Source organism: Benincasa hispida, chromosome 6 (genome assembly GCF_009727055.1).
Source record: "Benincasa hispida cultivar B227 chromosome 6, ASM972705v1, whole genome shotgun sequence".
Taxonomy (NCBI): Eukaryota; Viridiplantae; Streptophyta; class Magnoliopsida; order Cucurbitales; family Cucurbitaceae; genus Benincasa; species Benincasa hispida.
Window position 1 is genome coordinate 30,011,450 of NC_052354.1, and position 6,742 is coordinate 30,018,191.

Consider the following 6,742-nt stretch of genomic DNA (forward strand, 5'->3'; position numbering starts at 1 on the left):
GGAATGGCATCCCCGGCCTCGCCCATCCCGTGGACATCTCTAGATTTGAGTTGCCCAGTTCGAGAGAGGGCAACTGTGGAGGGTGAAAGTGAACCCAGATAACATAATTAAGTACAAGGTTTGGGTAAAGGCAGTTGAACTAAGAAGGTGGGCTAAGGAAAGCCAGCCAAGCTTGATAGGAAACCCGAAGGTGGAAGCCAAGCTAACCCCCACTTTGAGAAAAAGGCCAACCCTTATAGGTTGGAAATTGGGCCTATGGGCCTAGCCGACCTTTAAATGAGGCTAGCCCAAAGATAATGGGGTTGGCTACAAACCCCCAGCCTATTTCTACTCTCAATTGGGCTTGTTTTTCATGGCCTTTTTTGGCTATGCATTAGATTTTCAAGAAAAGGAAAATTAATGGAAACTTCTTTTAAGATGGTTAATTTAAAGACTTCATTTACCCAATTCTGTTTGTGCAACTCAACTATTACATTATTAAAGAAGCATAACACATTAAGAATAGAAATTGGTCAATTCCATGCATCTTTATCTGTTGCATCCTGAATATGCATCCGTAAAACTTAACATCTCATTGTATCTTACCATTTGACTTTTTTTACCAACACGATAGTACACAACCATTCGGGGTAATAGACCTCCAATAAATTTACCCTTTAACAAATCCTCTACCTAGCTTGCAATGATATCATTTCCCTCTTAATTAAATGTTTTTCTCTTTTACTTAATCGATTTGAAATCTCTAGCAACATTTAAGTGATGTACTATTACACTAGGATCAATTTTTGGTATATCCTCATGTGACCAAGCACATATATCTGTGTTTTCCCTAAGAAATCTAATTAGGCTCTTTCTCTGTTGTGCTTCCATTTTAGTTTCAATATTCACCATTCTTTCCTCTAATGTGAGAGGAATAGATCTTATTGCTTTGTCTGTTGGCTTCCTTGGTTAGCCTCGACCTCAACCTCTTTCCTCTAGTAGAGGGACTGATAGTTCTTTTCCTTTTTTTGCAAAATTGGGAACCCTTATTTGATTTGGGCTCCTCTTTCTTAACAATCCAAGGGTTAGCCTCAGCCATGAGAGGGTTGGCCTTGGTCAGTGAAATTAGCTCTATCCCAAATTCGCTTTTTATGCCTTTGAAATCTTTATTGGGTTTTATGTCCTAAAACTCGTGGTATGTAAGCAATGGAACTTATTCTGAAAAATTCAATAAAGGTGTTACTGAATAGATCTATTGTTCGATAGAAATCCAATAAACCTGAAAGTCCCTTGACTATTGGATGAGTACTTGAACTTTATGTGGAGGCATAAAGGTGGATCATGTTCGAGTAAATAGTCAAAATGATCTATAGTATATGAATAAGGTTGGGTACCTTATTCTGGTAACACTATTGGATACAGCCTACTCTATAGTTGTTACAAGGAGTTGTAAAGTGCTACAAATGAAGTGATCCTAATTCGTTCATATTGGACACGAGGAGTGGGGATGTCCTTATGCAAAAGGGTTTGTACAAGATCGGACCACGAAATGAGTCACTCTTACTTTATAACGTTGCCTACTGTTTAAGATTGACTATTTCAAAGCGATGACCTAGGTAACTTAACCTTAATCTTGAGCTCACTATGAAAACCTGTTTATTCGGGATTACCCTTAGATTTGCATAGGTGAGGGTTGGCTCAACAGTGCCAGCTCAATAAGACTCCCATTTCTTAGAGGTAAGACTGGATAGATAGCTGGGGACATAGGGTGTAAGACGGAATTCACTCCTACCCGCTTTAGGGATAGTAGAGAGGTTGTTCCCTTAAGTGCTGATTCTGGGCCTTAAACAAAGGGGCCCCGACCTCTCATTGGCCCGAGAGGGACATAGTTTTGTTGATTGGATCACAAAACAATTATTCATTAGGAGATCAGTGAGGACTTAAGAAACAAGAGGTAATTTCAGTGGTAAAACAGAGATTTGACCCAGTCGTTATTACGAATAACCTGTGAAGGGTTGACTTACTAATCATGGTTATATCGAGTGGACATAATATATCTACCGTGAGAGGAGTTCAACTATGGGCTTTAGTGGAGTGTGATGCATTATTTTATGAGGTGGAATTATGGATGAAATGCGGTGATGAAATGCGCTGAGCAATCAAGCTTTCTTAATTCAAGCTTGCTCAATGAAATGCAGTCCGATTTTCGCGTTTGCGTCCACTTCCTGTATTAGCTACAAAAATAGAACATCGAACGTATAATAACGCATAATAACGGGTAAGCCGAGATTCATCATGATGAACGACGCAAGCTCACTTTCTCATGAATTCTTAGCATAATTGCCACATATTCTGTCTAACAACCTTCATAATTCTAAATAAAAGGCCTAAGATGACATGCATTTCCTCATGTCATCAGCATGCATCTCTTCAATCACTTCACTGAATGGAATATTAATATGTAATTGTTTTAACATAGACAGGAAGCATTAATACTGTAACTCATCATTCTTTTTCTTTCTGAGTCTCTGCGGGAAAGGTGATAACTGCACTCTCACGGTCCCCTTCTTTATCGACTTTGAGGTGGACGTAACTTCTGGTTCTATCATTTCTTTTTTTTCTTCTTCTTCTCTAGTCACCACAATTTCAGGTTCCAACGCAATGGGAGCAGTCCGGCTAGGCTTCTTTCTTTTTCTCTCCACAGTTTTTCCATTTCGCAATGTCACGACTTGACATTGCTCTTTACCTGATCCCCTGGGTTGCGTGGGAGTTTTGTTGAACTCAGCAGGGCCCCTTGTGGTCTGTTCTTTAGCTCGCTTGCAATCTGGCCCATCTATAATTCTTGATTGCGGATGGACGTTGCCTGACTTTGAAGCACATTTTCATTTTTCTCTATATACTGTTTTCAACAAGCTTTCCAAGGAGAAGATTGCGGTGGTTGCAAGCTACTGGCTTGACTGCTTGTCTGACCGTTATTTCCTGGGAGGAATCCAGGTGGCCTTCTTTTTGTGCCACGATTGGAAATTTTGCTGCTGGTCTTTCCATGCAAAGCTGGGGTGGTTTCTCCAGCAGGGTTGTAGGTGTTAGAAATGGATTATTTTTCACAAAGTAAATAGATTGTGGGTTCTGTGGGAATTCTTTCATTGTGTGTCCATCACCGCAAGTTGCACACCTTGCATTGTTCTGATTAATTGTGTTTACTTGCCCATTTTACGGTGTCGGGCTGCTGATCGCAATTCCTTAAATTAAGTTCATCATTGTGGTCATCTGATTCTATAGTGAAGCAATAGCACCATTACTTTCGTCCTTATCCTTGATTCTTAGTCTCTGATCACTCTCTCTCCAATCCTCGTGGTTTTTAGAGATGCAATCCAAGATGTTCTTAGCCTCGTCATACGTTTTGTCTAGCAAACCACCAGCGGCTGCCGCATTGGCAGCGATCTGCAAAGCGGGATTTAATCCATGATAAAAGATTTCCATCTGAAGGCAGTATGGTAATCCATTGTGTGGACAGTACCTGACCAACCTCTTAAACCTCGCCCAGGCATCGCTGAGCGATTCGTCCATGTCTTGTTCAAAATTAGTTATTAGTTTCCTTCGTCTAGCATTCTCAGTCGGTAGCAAATATTTATTCATAAACTTCTCTACGACCTATTCCCATGAAGTGATATCTCTCGACTCGAGGGAATATGCCCATTTTCTTGCCTGATCACACAAAGAAAATGGAAACAAAGTTAGTCGAACTTCTTCGGTAGAGATGTTCGGGAACACAAAAGTATTGCAGATTTCTATAGAGCTACAGAGGTAGGCGTGTGGGTCCTTGCCACGCCGTCCTTCGAATTGTCCTGCAGTCTGGACCATCTGCAGCATCACCGGATTCATTTCGAATCAACTTCCATTAAGGGTAGGCCTCATGATTTCTTGAGAGAAATCATAGAGGTTTGGCGATGCATAGTCCCTAATGGGCCTATTACGATCGTTTGCCAGCAGGATTAGATTCGCCATGACATTGTTCTCGTTTGGTGCTCTGTTTCCAGGCTGCTCCGCCATATCTTCTTTATCTGACTATTGTGGTTAGTGGTTGTTTCTTAGTCTCCGTTTGAACGTCCTCTCAATCTCCAGGTCGTAATTTGCTAGAGATTGAGAGTCTGCAAAGAAATCAGAAAATTACTGTTAGCACACTGTTTTGCTGAAGTCCCCGACAACAGCGCCAAAAACTTGATGCATTATTTTATGAGGTGGAATTATGGATGAAATGCGGTGATGAAATGCGTGAAGCAATCAAGCTTTCTCAATGGAATTCAAGTATAAACTCCACTGAATTTCCTGGTAAGTCCAGGGTCGAACTCAGGGACTTGGGAAAATAATATGTGGTGGTAATTCTCAGGAAAACTTTGCGGTAACTGGTAACTCAAATAATTGTTTGGTGTTGTTGTTTGCGGTAATGAAAATAAAAAAATGTCGCGGAGTTTTGAAAAGAGTTGATAAAACGGAAGATGTGATGAGTATGCGGTGGACGGGTTGAGAAGGGTTCGGGCTAGAATGCATGTGATATATGCGATGAGTCTATAGGACCTACACATAAGCCTCTATTCCTATTTATGCAATGACAAAATGACACAGACACAAATAAGGCAACCACATAATATCATAACCTATCTCTAGGGTGCATGCGATGCATGTTTGCAAACAGAGCTTATCTCTAAGTCTCTATCTCTTGTTTATGCAAATCTAATCTTGCTCTCTCGAGTCTAGGTTCTAACCTAGCTCTCTCAAGTCTCAGGTTCTTTCTTTAGACTCTCTCTCGAGTAGCTCTAAAGGGGAGTTGGGCACAGCATAAAACAAGACAATCGCAAGCAATGAAGATCCTAGGACATGTTAGCTTAGTTCTTCTTAACCCATTCAACAAGTTTAGCTACTCATGCGTGCTAAGAGAGTGAACAAATGTAGAATAAGAACTTCCATTGTATAAATATAAAGATGAAGTACAAAATTACAATGCAATAAGAGAATAAAAAGTGTGGTAGCAATCTCTTGCTTCCCAGACTTTTACACTGTCTTTCTACTCTTGTTCAAAAGATAATCTCGCATTCGCGAGAGTCGACCCACTCTTTGCTTTCTACACCTCTAGGTTCTCTCTCGAGTTGCCCTGAGCGACCTTCCAGCGTCTCTTCTCTTCTCTTGCTCCGCCTTCTTAATGATAAAAGAAAACTATGAACAAAGACGTGCTGAGTTAACTAAACCGAACTAAACGAACCCCCTTTTCTGAAGGATACCTTCGGTGTTTATAGAGCCTCGGGGTGAAAGGCGGCTTCTCTTTTATGATTGCACAGATGGGATGGCTTTAATTCTCTGACAGATGTGTCGAATATTTGTCACCGAAAAGCTGAGTATACTTGTTATCGTTAGCGGCTTGTCAACTTAATTCGGATTCGACCGTCATCAGCTTTTTGTCCCATCGTGATTAATTATGCTTTTCACCCAAATGCACCCACCAAGTTGCGCCGGCTCTATGCGGCAATCCTTCTTGAGCGAATGTTTAAGAACACAAATAACCCCAAAGCCTTGCGGTAATGCTGCACTCGACCGTTAATTTCTTGTGATCGCACTTTTCGCCCTGCGTTAGCGCATATTCTACATAAAAATACCAAAGTTAACTATTCTAATGCGATGAATGCATGCGACCGCAATATTATGAACTTGATGCTTTTTGGACACAATCTAGTATATTTTATCAACGCAAACCTTCATTGTTTAATAACTTAGTGCTGAAATAACGTGCATTTCTTCCCGTTATCTGACTGATCCATTAGTTAACGAATGGGGGTTAGATCGGTCTAACGAGTTTAGTCGATTAATCTCAGATCGTTGGAGCCCATGATCTGTAGGTCCACGAGGTCCCCTTACTAGCTCGAAAATGGATTAGCTCTAGAGTAGCATGATAAGTTAATTTGAACTGTTCAAATTAGAATCAAACGAAATTGAAGAATATATATTTAAATATAAATACATGAAGATGAATTTGTGTAAAAATTAATTAAATATTGGATATTAAATTAATTAGAATTATTTAAATTATTTCAATAATTATTATTAAAAATTAATTTGTAAAATTAATCAATTTTGATTTTAGAAATAAAATATGATTTTAAAATCAATTTTAGATTTTGGAAATAGAAAAACACAAAAATGAAAAAGGGGATTTTCATCTTCTTCAACTAGCTCATAAGGAACCCACTTCTTCAACCTCCAATTACTCCAAGCATGAGCTGCATCCCATGCAACAAATCTCTTTGCATGATAGGAGATTGGAGTAAAGTGAAGGTGATGAACCAATAGAATTTTTCCTGAAAAATTCGGATGAAGAAAGTGTTTTCATTTTTGGGTTGTAGCAGTGAGCTTTCTCCAAATTTCCTTTGATTCCAACTTATTTTGAGTCCCACAACTCAATCTAGAGCACCAAGAGAATAGTAGGGAAGATCTTGTGGTGGTCTACATAAAGATTTGGAGGATTTTGCGACTGAAAATAGAGATTTCAACGGTTCTTCAAAGGTATATTCTTGAAACCCATTAAATTCTATATAAGCATGTTTCTGTTTATGCCAAAATTAATGAATTAGAGTGCTTATCGATCCTGATGTCTTCCGCTGCGTGCTGTTACCTCTCCATCAATCTTCAGTTATTTTGGTTTTGGGTCATAAGGATAGGATTCGTCCACTCCCATTGTCAAGGCTTTAATCGTCTCCTTAGGACAGCCTTCGTG

General features: G+C 39.7%; 1 non-coding gene across 1 annotated transcript; it reads left to right on the top strand.

Annotated features, from left to right (window-relative positions):
- The first annotated feature begins 3,475 nt into the window (after window positions 1-3,475).
- On the top strand, window positions 3,476-3,582 carry LOC120080688. Its single transcript, XR_005482637.1, has one exon. It is a non-coding gene; the product is annotated as a small nucleolar RNA R71 (small nucleolar RNA).
- The last annotated feature ends 3,160 nt before the right edge of the window (window positions 3,583-6,742 follow it).